The following is a 16,776-nucleotide window of genomic DNA, read 5'->3' on the forward strand; positions in this document are numbered from 1 at the left end:
TTTCCATCAAGATTTCTTGAGATTTTGAAGAAACACAAAAAAATAAAGTTGTAGAGGATGTTTAGAGCTTTCTAAAAAGTACTAGAATTCCTCCATAGATTTTTTAAGATAGGAGTTTCGAAGGATTGAAGTTAGGCTTCCATTCTTGAATTTCAAGTCATTTTTCATGAAGAACCAAGTTGGAATCTTGAACCATACCTTGTAATCTTGCTTTGCAGACCTCAAAACCTCCAAATCCTTCCATAGTCAGAAGTTTACACAAATATTTAAGCCCTTATCCAAGTGATTGAGCCATTGTCCAAGTGATTACTCCATTAATGGCACAAAGTTAACACTTCCATTTTAGAAAAGCAATGCTTTTTCACTTTATCGATGCATTGAGTTCCCATCTTGTTTTCATATGAGCACAAGCAAGCCTAAAGGTATCAAGCAACCTCTCTGCACCCAACCACTTCATAAGCATGTTTGTACTCACACCTTGGAACCATGTTTTCCAATTTTGCTTCTCCATTAAGTTTCAAACTGATCAATCCTTGAGCCATCCTTGATTCTCTATAAATAGATACCTCTACAACATCATTCAACACACCTGGATACACTTAAAAACTCCATAAACCCTCTCCAACTGAGAAATGTTCTTTGAAACTCCATTAAAGCTTCAAAGAGCCAATTCTTTGAAACTCCAAACTCTTGCAATTTCTCTGCAAGTTAACCATCCAAACACTCTTTAAACACCATATAGAACCTTCTGTAAGCATCAAATACCATCTGTAACACCTTAATAAAAACCTCATAATCTCACTTGTTCATCACTGCAACTTGACTTGGCCAGAGAGATTGAGGTGCTTTCAATCCGAAGTAACCATTGCAATAGCTTCCTGGGAGTTCAGTGAAGCCATTCAGGTCATCACAACAACTCTAGAAACGCTCAAACATCAAATTCGATTCTCACTTAAGAGGTAAGTCAACATGAATTTGAACTCTTATGTTATAAATGATCTTTTTGTTCCTACTCAATTTGTTAATAGTGAAGTAGTAAAAAAATCAAATAATTTATGGACCACAAAAGATAATAGAAAAATCAAATCAAGTTTCAAATCAAAGTACTTAATGATAGTTCTTTGAGCACTAGAGAGTACTTTTATGTTTTTAATTATAACATTTCTAAGAAAGTATGAGACACTCTTGAAATGATTTATGGAGACCACAAAATGATGAACATAGTTATTCAAGAAGACGAGATACCAAGTGAAAGTTGTCATACCCCAAAATTTGCCCGATTAAATCAACGTCTGTTAAATCATCAAGGGTTAGAAGATGCGTGGGCCCCGTCATTTGGCCCATCTATTCTACTTTTAAGACTTTGATCCATTAGCAATTATTCATATGGTTTATGGTTTAATTTTAATACTTGGTTTAACCGTTTTTACTACTATCATTGATTATTATGAGATTTAATATTAGTTAATAATATTATGATTAGAATTATTAATGTTAATCTCATTATTTATCATATATGCATGGTATTATTATTAATCCAATTATTAGTATTAACATTTAATATTATTATTTATTGTTATTATTAATACTATTAATTTAGTTAGTTGGCTTATTGGTGATAAAGCTAATGGATTATTTGAATTGGGCAAATGGACCGATTGGGCCACGAATCATGTCATGGGGTCAGCCAATTGGATCAAGGTTGGACCGGGTCAGCACCGACCCGGATCTTGTTCATCTCCTTCCACAATCTTCTGCGCAGCCAACCCTAACCAAACCCTAATCTTCCAGCATTCAAGATCCAGGCCCATGGAATTAAGAACGAAATGCCATCAAATCATGACGAAAACAGAAAAGAGAGATGGAAATCAAATCTGGTTGAATCAATAAAAATATTACACAGTCAAATTGCAAATCTAATCTCTAATTTCCTAATTCAAATCTAACCTAAAACAAACCTAAACCCTAAGTATAAATTAAAAGAAAAATGAGATGAAAAGGGGGGGGGGGAGAGAACTTGAAGGCGCCGTGAAACTGAACAAATCTGCATTCACGTCCGGAAAACACACAACAACGCAAGACACATCACAACTTCACAGACACCGCAAATCGCCTCATCGCAAACCGTAGCAACTCCGCCACGACACCACCGGTCTCCACCTCTCGCAGCCACGCCTCCAGCTTCGCCGACGGAACCGCAACGAATCTTCATATCAAATACGGCGCACACAGGGTTGGATCGGAGAGGGAGAAGATTAACAGAGGGTGAATCGAAGAAGTTGTTCATTTGAGTTGAAAAGATGAAACTATGGAGGTAAAAAGTACATTTGTTGTTAACCGAGTAAGAAGAAAAGAAGGGGATAAGATCTCATCCTTTTTGTGTTTCGCGAGGGACTGGAAACGTCTTTGTGGTTTTATTCTTATTAAATCCCGAAGCCATGTGTCGAAACACTGCTGGTCCATTTATGATTGGAAAAACTCAAATTATTTGAATGAATGTTAAAGCTCTAGGTTACAACGAAGATGCGCAGCACAGGTGGTATGAAGGAGCGATAGTGACTTGCAAGACCTGGGTTCTATCCCTGGGTATTGCATTATTTTGGCTTAATTTCTGTTATATTTGGTTCAGAGTTCTAGTACGCGCGGCATATAAGAGTTCATTGTACACCCTCATCACTGCACCATGAGATGAACAGAGCCTAAGATCTAATGGCCTCTGGAGCGTCGCCCTACCATACTCCCTCACAAAGGAGCTACACAAGATCTTTTTCCAGGTTTTATTTAATTGTTTTTATATTATGTATATAATTAAATGGAATTTTAATTTATATTATGTATATAATTAAATGGTTAATTTTAATTTCTTAGGTTTAATTAATTATGTTTATATTTAATTTAATTAGGATTAGGAATTTATTTTAGGTTTAGAATACTAAATATATTAAGATATTAGGATTTGCTCCATCCCATTTGTCCAAAGTATCAAAGATATTAGGATTTAATTTATTATTCGTTCCGACTAAATCTATTGGTCGCGATGGTTAATAATCGATTAATTTAATTAATCAAATCCTATAAATTAAAATACTCATTATTTTGCTAAATGGTTTTAACCATCTTATTGGTTATGATGATTAGCATACCTTATCAATTTGTTATTATTTGTAATCGTATTAATCGATTATGAGGGGTAACAATACAAAATAAATGCATAAAATAATAAAATACGTTAATTCATTATTAGTGATAATCGAATCAATCGATTTGAATTGGTAATGGTGCAAAACCCCAATCTTTTAACTATGGTGATCAAACCTATTGATCATTGCGGTTAATTGTGTCAAATCAGGGTTGTACGCCCGAAACATCTAAAATACACTAAACCACGATACTACAGGATTTTTATCCTGGGCAACTCAAAATGCCCTTTCAAATCAAATTCAAACTGCGATAGGCAATTCGAAGAGCCTCAAAACAATTTCAAAACAACTTCACACAATCTCTATAATCAATTCTAAGGCGTACAATCCTGTTCCCGAACTACGTTGACTCTGATTCTCCATAAGGAGATACGTAGGCACTTGGCAACAAGGCGAGTCCCCCACCCTAAAATCTCAATTTTTCCCCTATTCATTTCCTTAGCTATAAAACCTCAATATTTTAGCCATAAACCTTTACCTTAGATTCAAAGCCAATAGGAAAGGGTTGAGGGTGCCTAACACCTTCCCTCGACCTGAATATAGTATCTTACCCTGATCTCTATACTGTGTAGGGTTTCCTATTCGCCCTTCAGAATAGGTGGCGGCTCTCTAAGTTTAAAATTTAGGGCAGGTTGCTACAAAAGTGAAGGTCACCTTCAAGGATAGTTATTAAACAGTGAAATCCTTGGAAGTTGTCTCAAAAATTTTATTTTTAACAAATATCTTATATTCAAGAACTGGTGTCAGAAACCAGACTCAATACTTGATTCTAATGGAAGAAAGGTTTGAGAAGAATTTTAGGAAAAATTCAAGAAGGAGGAAATCATCTTGAAATTTGAAGAGTTGATTTAGTTACTAAAACATAAAAAGAAGAACTCAAGACACAATCGAAGAATCTTCATCATCTTCATCTTTAAAGCTACATAAAGAAAAAGTTGAAAGACCAACACCAAAAGTATAATTTGAAAGAATTGTCAGTGTGGATGAAAGATTCTCTAAGGACTCATCATCTAGAAGAATTTTGAAAGATTCATCATCCAAGAGAATTTTTGAATAATTATCATCGAGAAGACGTTTGGAGAATCATTATATGTTTGCAAATTATATGTAGTTTGCAAATATCTATGAACCTAGGACTTTTGTGCTGCTGTGCTCATTATATGTTTGCAAATATCTATGCGTTTCAATTTTGCAGGTATCCCTACGTAGTCCCTAGCCCGTAGGGACTGTGATTTCTAAGACCACGTCTTTCCCACGAAAGACATCACCATTTATGCATCCCCTAGCCTGTGGGGATTTTATTTTTATATCCTTGTATTCTTACAACTACGCGTCCTTCCCACGAAGGACATTTCCATTAACGCACGTCAATTGGCCTCTCGATGGCCATGCGATCTAGTGACTGTCTCGAACGGTCACCTCGTGCCTACACCTACGCACTCCCTAGCCTATAGGGATTTTCTTTCACACCCGTGTGTTTTCACAACGACGCGTCCTTCCCCGAAGGACAACTTCATTAGCATGCGTTCGATTGGCCTCTCGATGGCTATGAGATCTAGTGACTGTCCTGAACGGTCACTCCATGCTTATTCCCGCGCACTCTCTAACTTGTAGGGTTTGGATCTCCATTTACACATCACATCCCTAGCCTGTAGGGATTTCTCTTCGTCCATATCGTCCTTAGATAGGTTGTGTTCCGCATAGAGAACCTTCCCACGAGGGACAAATTCATTGGTACACGTTGATTGGCCTCTCGATGGCCATGAGATTTAGTGACTGTCTTGAACGGTCACTAGCCGCTATCTTCTGCATACTCTCGAATCCAAGGGGTTTCCCTTAGCGTGTCATAACATTTATCCCGCAAAGATTCCGAGAGGGTCTAATGTCGCCTCTAAGGCTATCCCTAGGATCATATGTTACACGTCTGCATTGCATACATGGAGTTACAATATAAGGAGTCTATCGCTTACGCGTGCATTTGCATTTTCATGCACTCATACATTCGCATTTGCATTTCTATCTTCGCCCGCATCCATACCAACCGTGCTAGCCGGTTTCCCGAAACTCCAAAAAAGAAAAATAAAAAAAAACTATGGAGAAAGGAGAATAAAAGATCTTGGTCTTACTAAAAAAAAGAGAGGATGTCTTCCGCTATGCCAACCACGTGTCCATGCCTTGTCATAACAAGATTACAAATACAATAAAGGTTTTCATCGAGCAAAGATTAGTTCAACAAAGAGTTCCCTCATAGATACACTCAAGATGTATCTAATCATAAAGGGGTCCATCTTAGAACATATCAAACTTTCAAGGACGCTCTACGATAACCTGGGGGCAAGGATTTGTCCAACTGGGGCAAGACCCTGAACAAAGATGCTAACTACGATGGAGGGAAGCCGACATATGTTAACTCCGCACCAAGGGGCAAAAGAGTCATAGGCGTTCTCTCTATCAATCTACAAACTTCGAAGGTTGCAATGGTGTGATACTATCCTAAAAAAAAAAGCAAAAGAGCTTCAGTCAAAGGAAACTCATGAAGTTCCTATATGACGAAAACCCACCGCTAACAAGCAATTTGTTCCCGATAGGTTTGACGTGCCCAAGGGGAATTCGAGGTCACCTTCTACTTCTACAAGTCCACGAACTAAGGAGTAAAACAAAGTCGACAGATTCACAAAGGAGATTGCCCTTAGGATTAATAGGTGTATCTTTCTAGTTGTATTTCCTACGATCACAAAACGCTATTTGATGTAAAACGTTGTACTTTTCGAATAGTAATTCAATACAATAATCATGCATGTTTTGAAATCAATTCATTCACTCACTACCATGACTTTCCAGTCACACACTTCTATTTTTAGGGTTATTAACAAGCTTGAGGGAGAATGACGAATACAAATGACTAAGTCCAGCTAAACGTATGCTTTCAAGGTAAGACCAAGCCGAGGATGTACATGCATTGTTTCCATTCCCAAACAGTGGAGATATAAGGATGTTAATCCCTCGTCACCCCCTCGAGCCAGGAGTTGGAGTTTGTTTCTACTTTTCAAAAGAACCTTGATTTTAACCAGGGGCAGGGTAGACTTCAATTAATTCAATGGTGTATTTTGGTTGTCAAGAGAATCAGTCAATCCAAGCAAGGGTTCAAGCATAAGGATCAAGCAAAGCAAAGGTTCAAGCATATTTTCTTCCTCGCATTCATCAAAGATTGAGGAAGTAATGGAGGTAACATTTACAACACCTTCTTCCTCATTACATCATTCAAGATCGAGGAAGTATCAAAGGCGAAGCTTACAGATCAAAATCAACATAGCAGTCACAACATGCAATATCCAAGAATCAATCTCAAAAGGAGCTTTCAAGAATAAAAAACGCCCGCTAAGTCAAAATGAAAATTCCATAAAAGGAAACAAAAAGACTTAGGCAAAATTGGGGCATCCCGATGGGTCAAATTCAAAAGAATTAGCTCATGCAAAAGTAAGGGATAAAAAACAAAGGCGAAATACAAAGGATAATCTTGTGACTGCTAAACCATCAAAGCTTCACATCAATGCTTGGATCTTTACAACATATGTCATCAAAGTTTGGATCTCTACTAAGGCTTCTGCTCAACATCGAAACTGAAACGATTCTCTTGCAAACAAAGCACATCCATTGGATTAGGCGAATTTTTAGGATCTGGAGAACATCAAGGAGAAAGGGGTGGGTTAAATAAATTTTGAGCCTTATATCCATTGTTTCTTAAAACATGAACCAGACCAAGTTACAACATTTAAAAGTCCTAATTGAGGCAAGGTTAACCATGAAAGCATGTTAAGCAGGATTTGTTATACTGACTCCTATGTTTGTTAAAACTATCTCTAACCACTGTGCTTCTTCAAGCATTCTTTTCAAAACCATCCCGTCCTAATTCATAACGGACTTTGATTTCAAAACTTGCATACGCATTCCATTGGAGCTACTTATCAAAAAGTACAACACCATCTACGAGTATACACTTAGCATCGAGGAAATCTCGAAATGGGTTAATCAAAGGTGATCATTTCTAATAAAAACCCTGGAGTCGGGGGAACCACATCTAGGGGGTTCTCCTAAACAGGGGCAAAAATTTCAAGGAGCACAGGGGCATACAATCGAACATCCTATTAACTAGGGGCAGTCTTCCTAAGGTTCAATAGACTTAGGGCACATCTCAAAGCAATCTCAAACAGGGGCATGTCAGACACGGGAAGAACTCAAATTCAAAGGATAGAACACTATGGATAACCTTCCATGACCTGGAGATCAGGGGGACACCCTTCGATCTAAACATCGAAGCATATGACAAGGCTATTCCCTGGGGCACTTCCTTCATAAGCATCTTTCTCCACGAAAATACTGGGGTAATGGATAGCAAATCCATAAGACGCATAACAAAAGGAAAAGGCGTCTTCACACTTTACAACCTCGAATCAATCTTTCTCCTGACTACGATCTTCAAAGTTCAAACAAAACAGGTATTGGGAAATCGCGCTAGCATCACACCCCATCTTATCAAGCAAACCTGCAACTCCAGCGAACTATATACGCTTTGGTTATCAATAACCTACCATTGGAGCATCCTACAAATACATACAAATCACGCATTACATACATTGGTTGATACATTACACCGTAACTCTTTATGTGGTCTTCTTTAAGACGAATCTCACGATCCTTTCTAGGAGTTTCCTCAAGCTGTCTTATGCAAGACAAATTATCACCATTTCCAAGAACCTCTTTAGGTAGTCTTTTTCAAGATATTTCTTTTCTAAGTTCCTTTTCAGGCAGTCTTCTTCAGGACATTACCTTTCTTAGTACCTCTTGAGGTAGTCTTCTTCAAGACATTCTTTTTCTAAGCACCTTTTCAGGTAGTCTTTTTTAGACATTTCTTTTTCCAAGTACCTTTTGAGGTAGTCTTCTTCAAGACATTTTTCTTCTAAGCACCTGTTTAGGTAGTCTTCTTCGAGACATTCTTGTCCTAAGCACCTTTTCAGGTAGTCTTTTTTAGACATTTCGTTTTCCAAGTACCTTTTGAGGTAGTCTTCTTCAAGACATTTTTCTTCTAAGCACCTGTTTAGGTAGTCTTCTTCGAGACATTCTTGTCCTAAGTACCTTTTCAAGTAGTCTTTTTCAAAAAACAATCCATCATCCCTCTCAGGAACCTCTTCAGGTAGTCTTCTTCAAGACATCTTTCAACCTTTTCAGGTATTCGTCTTTAAAGACATTCTTCATTCCTTGCTAAGAACTTTTTCAGGCGATCTTCTTTAAGACAAATTTCTATCTACTCTAAGAGCCTTTATAGGTGGTTTTCTCTAAGAAAAATTGCTACCATTTCGATAAATCATTTCAGATAGTCTTCTTTAAGACAAACATTCACTTCCATTCCAAAAAGACCTTTTCAGGTAATTTTACAGAAGACATTACTTTGTTCCACTCATTACGTCAACCAAACATACGCATAAGCATAAGCATACATAAACATTACAAAGCCACCATAAGCATAGTCAGGGTATAAGTGCAAGCATGGAATAAACAAGTTCAATGGGTTTGAGGAGATAAAACCATGGGATTGCATCAGCATTAGCATACATGCATACGCATTAGCATTAGCATATACATATCACAAAAGCCCAATTTTTATTGGCAATCCAAACCAGTTCAGAGTCCAATTCTCGTCCTGGAAAATCATTAAATCCAGTTCCCGTCTGGTAGTCAGTTCCCGTCTGACTATTACATCAAAATCCAAATCACACTACAAAAGCCTAGTCTCCAACCCTCGTGTTATGAAAGGTGTATTTTCTCCGACCCTATAGTCGTGAGTCTCCAAAACAGGTGAATCTTTTTCATGCAGGTAAGTTCGCTAGAACTATAGCAGGCGATCACTCTTATGCAGGTACACTTGTCAGAACCATGGCAAGTAATTCCTTTGGTGCAGGCGAAGTTGCTATGAGCATAGCAAATTAGCCTAAAATGGTATAGGTAAATTTCGCGATAACACTCGCGGATAACCCTATTGGTGGTACAGGTAAATTCTGCGATAGCACTCGCAGATAACCCTGGTGACATAGGTAAATTTCGCGATAACACTCGTGAATAACCCTATTGGTGGTACAGGTAAATTCTGCGATAGCACTCGCAGATAACCCTGGTGACATAGGTAAATTTCGCGATAACACTCGCGAATAACCCTATTGGTGGTACAGGTAAATTCTGCGATAGCACTCGCAGATAACCCTGGTGACATAGGTAAATTTCGCGATAACACTCGCGAATAACCCTATTGGTGACACAGGTAAATTCTGCGATAATATTCGCAGATAACCCTGTTGGTGCAGGTGAACTTGCTAGAATTATAGCAAGCAATCCTATTGAGGTCCACAAACTACGGAAACTTACTAGAACTATAGTAAGTGGGGGTTCACAAACTGCGGAAACTTACTAGAACTATAGTAAGTGGGGGTTCACAAACTGCGGAAGCCTGCTGACCATAGCAAGCCAATTACACAACCAACAGAAGGTCCTCGCTATTCCTTTTCAGGAACCTTTCCAGGAAGTCTTCTTCAAGACGTATTCCATCCTTTCTAGGAGCTTTTCCAGGCATACAAGATTTTTCAAACGATTCCTCAACTGGGTTTATCGCGTTAGTCCCTCGGCAGTGATATTCTCCAAAACTTCAATAACAATCAAAGGTGTCTTCTTTCTTTTCAGAATTACTAACACACTTCGATTTACATAAACTAACAATCATGCATCATTTCAACTTACATACTTCATTCATACATATTGCATATACATACATGGCTCTCATTTATTTTGAGAAGCGCACTGCATCATGCATCGCATGCATCATAAACATTGCATAAAGTCAAAGTTGCCTTTTTAGGCCACGCTATGATCTGAATGCGTAGCTCCTGCAAAAAAAAAAGAGGAAAAAAGAAGAGAGCATTTGCTCCACAAAAAAAGAGAGAAGGAAGAAGGAGGAACATTTTCCCTGGGTGGCATCTGTAAGCCCATCTCCCTCAGAAGTCATTCTCGACAAATGCAAATTTTAGGGCATTTCAGTGTCCAATCATCTTCTACCTTTAGATCACGGTAGGCAGACGTGCCTATCTGATTCTTCAGGTTTAAGAAGATTGAACAGGGGCAGCTGTCATACCCCAAAATTTGCCCGATTAAATCAACGTCTGTTAAATCATCAAGGGTTAGAAGATGCGTGGGCCCCGTCATTTGGCCCATCTATTCTACTTTTAAGACTTTGATCCATTAGCAATCATTCATATGGTTTATGGTTTAATTTTAATACTTGGTTTAACCGTTTTTACTACTATCATTGATTATTATGAGATTTAATATTAGTTAATAATATTATGATTAGAATTATTAATGTTAATCTCATTATTTATCATATATACATGGTATTATTATTAATTCAATTATTAGTATTAACATTTAACATTATTATTTATTGTTATTATTAATACTATTAATTTAGTTAGTTGGCTTATTGGTGATAAAGCTAATGGATTATTTGAATTGGGCAAATGGACCGATTGGGCCACGAATCATGTCATGGGGTCAGCCAATTGGATCAAGGTTGGACCGGGTCAGCACCGACCCGGATCCTGTTCATCTCCTTCCACAATCTTCTGCGCAGCCAACCCTAACCAAACCCTAATCTTCCAGCATTCAAGATCCAGGCCCATGGAATTAAGAACGAAATGCCATTAAATCATGACGAAAACAGAAAAGAGAGATGGAAATCAAATCTGGTTGAATCAATAAAAATATTACACAGTCAAATTGCAAATCTAATCTCTAATTTCCTAATTCAAATCTAACCTAAAACGAACCTAAACCCTAAGTATAAATTAAAAGAAAAATGAGATGAAAAGGGGGGGGGGGAGAGAACTTGAAGGCGCCGTGAAACTGAACAAATCTGCATTCACGTCCGGAAAACACACAACAACGCAAGACACATCACAACTTCACAGACACCGCAAATCGCCTCATCGCAAACCGTAGCAACTCCGCCACGACACCACCGGTCTCCACCTCTCGCAGCCACACCTCCAGCTTCGCCGACGGAACCGCAACGAATCTTCATATCAAATACGGCGCACACAGGGTTGGATCAGAGAGGGAGAAGATTAACAGAGGGTGAATCGAAGAAGTTGTTCATTTGAGTTGAAAAGATGAAACTATGGAGGTAAAAAGTACATTTGTTGTTAACCGAGTAAGAAGAAAAGAAGGGGATAAGATCTCATCCTTTTTGTGTTTCGCGAGGGACTGGAAACGTCTTTGTGGTTTTATTCTTATTAAATCCCGAAGCCATGTGTCGAAACACTGCTGGTCCATTTATGATTGGAAAAACTCAAATTATTTGAATGAATGTTAAAGCTCTAGGTTACAACGAAGATGCGCAGCACAGGTGGTATGAAGGAGCGATAGTGACTTGCAAGACCTGGGTTCTATCCCTGGGTATTGCATTATTTTGGCTTAATTTCTGTTATATTTGGTTCAGAGTTCTAGTACGCGCGGCATATAAGAGTTCATTGTACACCCTCATCACTGCACCATGAGATGAACAGAGCCTCAGATCTAATGGCCTCTGGAGCGTCGCCCTACCATACTCCCTCACAAAGGAGCTACACAAGATCTTTTTCCAGGTTTTATTTAATTGTTTTTATATTATGTATATAATTAAATGGAATTTTAATTTATATTATGTATATAATTAAATGGTTAATTTTAATTTCTTAGGTTTAATTAATTATGTTTATATTTAATTTAATTAGGATTAGGAATTTATTTTAGGTTTAGAATACTAAATATATTAAGATATTAGGATTTGCTCCATCCCATTTGTCCAAAGTATCAAAGATATTAGGATTTAATTTATTATTCGTTCTGACTAAATCTATTGGTCGCGATGGTTAATAATCGATTAATTTAATTAATCAAATCCTATAAATTAAAATACTCATTATTTTGCTAAATGGTTTTAACCATCTTATTGGTTATGATGATTAGCATACCTTATCAATTTGTTATTATTTGTAATCGTATTAATCGATTATGAGGGGTAACAATACAAAATAAATGCATAAAATAATAAAATACGTTAATTCATTATTAGTGATAATCGAATCAATCGATTTGAATTGGTAATGGTGCAAAACCCCAATCTTTTAACTATGGTGATCAAACCTATTGATCATTGCGGTTAATTGTGCCAAATCAGGGTTGTACGCCCGAAACATCTAAAATACACTAAACCACGATACTACAGGATTTTTATCCTGGGCAACTCAAAATGCCCTTTCAAATCAAATTCAAACTGCGATAGGCAATTCGAAGAGCCTCAAAACAATTTCAAAACAACTTCACACAATCTCTATAATCAATTCTAAGGCGTACAATCCTGTTCCCGAACTACGTTGACTCTGATTCTCCATAAGGAGATACGTAGGCACTTGGCAACAAGGCGAGTCCCCCACCCTAAAATCTCAATTTTTCCCCTATTCATTTCCTTAGCTATAAAACCTCAATATTTTAGCCATAAACCTTTACCTTAGATTCAAAGCCAATAGGAAAGGGTTGAGGGTGCCTAACACCTTCCCTCGACCTGAATATAGTATCTTACCCTGATCTCTATACTGTGTAGGGTTTCCTATTCGCCCTTCAGAATAGGTGGCGGCTCTCTAAGTTTAAAATTTAGGGCAGGTTGCTACAAAAGTGAAGGTCACCTTCAAGGATAGTTATTAAACAGTGAAATCCTTGGAAGTTGTCTCAAAAATTTTATTTTTAACAAATATCTTATATTCAAGAACTGGTGTCAGAAACCAGACTCAATACTTGATTCTAATGGAAGAAAGGTTTGAGAAGAATTTTAGGAAAAATTCAAGAAGGAGGAAATCATCTTGAAATTTGAAGAGTTGATTTAGTTACTAAAACATAAAAAGAAGAACTCAAGACACAATCGAAGAATCTTCATCATCTTCATCTTTAAAGCTACATAAAGAAAAAGTTGAAAGACCAACACCAAAAGTATAATTTGAAAGAATTGTCAGTGTGGATGAAAGATTCTCTAAGGACTCATCATCTAGAAGAATTTTCAAAGATTCATCATCCAAGAGAATTTTTGAATAATTATCATCGAGAAGACGTTTGGAGAATCATTATACAAAGAGTTTATTCCATCAAACGAAAATTTGATAGCATCACACGAAACAACATATGAAGAATCAATCAGAGAAGCTTCAAATTCATCAACCAAAGATTTGTGTAAAGATTTATTCAAAGTTCCATCAAGAGATTATCAGAAAACATCTTTGAAAAGATCAACGAAAGATAAAGAAGAACACATGTGCTTCAAAGCTTTTTATGAAGAAGATGACAATAAGGTAACATATCTGACTTACAAACAAATGTTTAAATCAAGTGTTAAACTTAAAATAAAATTGAAAAATTAGAAAAAAATATTGTAGACTTAAAGATCATATTAAATATCTTGAAAATAGTAATGAAATGCTTGAAAATGAATTAGTTTATTTTAGAGTTCAATCGTTAAAATCTAACAAATGTGGAACCTGTGATTCTTTAAAAATTAAGCCAGTAGTTTGTATGAAACCTAGATAAATTTACTTTAAGACAGAGAAAAGTTTAACTTAGTCTTATCATATTTATAAATGTGATTATTGTCATTAGTTTGGTGACCTAAAACTCTTCTATTTTTTTAAAACTACATAATTTAAAATGGTCTAAAAGAATGACTCAGACATCTTAAATCTACTTATCCTTCTAAAATAAAACTTTTTTTTTATGGACCAAATTGAATCTAAATTTATGAAAATTTCTTTGGCCACCTCCCTATGGGGGTCACCCCCAGCGAAAATACCAAAATACCCCTACTTCGGAAATGAACTTCCGAAGCGCTTTTTTTTTTTTGAAAAAATTGACTTATTTCGGAAGTTCATTTCCGAAGCAGGGGTTTCGGAAGTGAACTTCCGAAATACTGTGATTTCTGCAGATTTATCAAAACACTCCCCCTCCCCTAATCATTTACCCTAAATCAAAACAAAAAGTGGCAAAGGCGAAAATTTGTGCAAACAGAATTCCAAAGCTGCATCAAGGCTCCAATCACACTGCTAAACAACATTCAAAAGCCCTCAATCCTAACACTTTGTAAGTTTTGAAATTTTTAGATCTATTATTCAAATGCATGTTATTTCGGGTTTTAATTGCATAAATGATATATGGTTAGGTTGTTAGTAGTATTTAGGTTGTTTAGAAGCATTTTGATTTGGTTTGAAGTTTGGTTTAGGGGTCTGCCATGGAAGTTGCAGAAAAGTCCATCGCAGGGGTGTTTCAGAAGTTCATTTCCGAAAACACCTCCCTCCCAGTTTTCGGAAATGAACTTCCGAATTGTATCAGAAGTTCAAATTTTTTTGTTTTTTATTTTGTCTCGCATATTAATCGATTTCAACTGTTTACAGGAACATGTCAGGCAACCAACAAGCACGCAGGACTGCGTCTTCTAAAGAGGGCGCTAAGGGAAGAAAGGGTTCTTCAAAGAAGGAGGTGAAAGAGGTGAAGGAGGTGAAGGTGGTGAAGGAGAAGAAGAAGATTTTGACTGGTTCTGCTTCTCGTCCCCTGGGAGTCCATGGCTCGGACGCGCAGGCTCGGCCTTCAGGCGTGATCAACGCTGATGGTTCTGATACTGAGTGGGATGAAGATTGGTTTAATTATCTTCATTCGGAGGAGTTCGCTCGTCGAGAAGAATAACGTGTTTTTATTTGTTTGATGTGTATTTTGTAACGCTCGTCGGGCAGAATAACATGTTTTTGTTTTGTTTGACGTGTTTTGTTTTGTTTTGTTCGGATTTCGGATTGTATCGCACAGTGTTTTTGTATTGGATTTATCATGTTAATAAAAATACGTACTACTGTAAGTAACAAATGACGGAGGAGGTGTAACCGGGGCCGGAACATATGACGGAGGAGGTGGATGTCCGGAGGAAGAAGAACCGGAGGTACGTCCACCGCGAGACAAAGGAGCCAATCATTGTAAGCTATAGTTTATCATTATCATCTGGGGACGTCATTTCTAAAAAATCAAGATTAAAAATAATAAGATTTTTTTCCCAATTTTTTGTAATGACGTCCCCTGATGATAATGATAAATTATAGCTTACATTGATTGGCTCCTTTGTCTCGCGGTGGACGTACCTCCGGTTCTTCTTCCTCCGGACATCCACCTCCTCCGTCATATGTTCCGGCCCCGGTTACACCTCCTCCGTCATTTGTTACTTACAGTAGTACACCTTTTGAAATTTGGAAGCCTTTTTTTCTCCCCACCACTCTCTCATCCCCACCTACCCGTGTTCAACAATATGTAACTTTAATTTTATGTATTATTATCGTTGTAATCTTCACCCGATTAAATAAAGCGAATTGTTGTTGTTTTTCATTTTATTCTGTCCAGACATATTTTCGGAGGTTCATTTCCGAATTCTCCAAGGGGGTGCGTTCGGAGATGAACTTCCGAAACACCACATTTTCTGAAAATGTAACTTTATTTCGGAGATGCATCTCCGAAACAAATATTTTATATTAAAAAAAACACGTTTTCGGAAGTTCATTTCCGAAAACACCTTTTTTTCAAAAAAAAGTACCGTTTCGAAAATGAACTTCCGAAACAAGGGGTAATATTGTAAATTCACCAGGGGTGGGCAAGAAGGTTAGGAGGTGGGTGAAGAAAAAACCAAATTTATTGATAGAGACGAAAATGTAATCACAAATAAGAATATGTCAGCTTGGTGATATCATCATGCCTCGTGATCAATATTCAAAGAGTGAAAAAAGATAATAGAATTATATTTGCCATGACTTGACTTTTCCTTGATTTTTAAAGAATTTCATTTAGGTCACTCTAAATTTGTTTGATACAAATTTAAAATCTCTTACGTTTTGTCTTGACATAACACCAACAAGAATTATATATTGCTACCTAATTGTCCAATTACTATAAGTTTAATTGAAGAATTCATTTCATTATAGTTTTAATTTTTCAGTTTTATTAGAGTTTTAGATATATTATTACTTATATTCAACCATGAACTTTTTAGTGCATAAATTAACACACCCATTAAAAAAAACATCACTCTTTTCATAATTCTCCCACTCCCCTAAAAAGATTAAAATATATTCTGTCTTCGAAGATATATTTTTTGACTCATTTTTTTTATATACAATTGAAGTAAAAATGATGGAAAAAAATATATTTTGTAAAAAATTAATTACATCCCTAAAATGTCTCTTAATTCATTAGTTAGTAAACTATTCGAAGATGCATGATCTATTAAATCAAAACAGAAACAAAATAAAACAACAATAGAATTGAACCAACTTAAATTAATTTCAAAATAAATATTACATAGATAAACATTACATAAATTTAACATTACATTACATGTTATTAAAAACAGGTGATTCGGAACATTACAACATTCTAATAATATATTCGGTTGATCTTTGAATCATCGCCTCCATTTCAA

Source organism: Vicia villosa, linkage group LG4 (assembly GCF_029867415.1).
Source record: "Vicia villosa cultivar HV-30 ecotype Madison, WI linkage group LG4, Vvil1.0, whole genome shotgun sequence".
NCBI classification, from domain to species: Eukaryota; Viridiplantae; Streptophyta; class Magnoliopsida; order Fabales; family Fabaceae; genus Vicia; species Vicia villosa.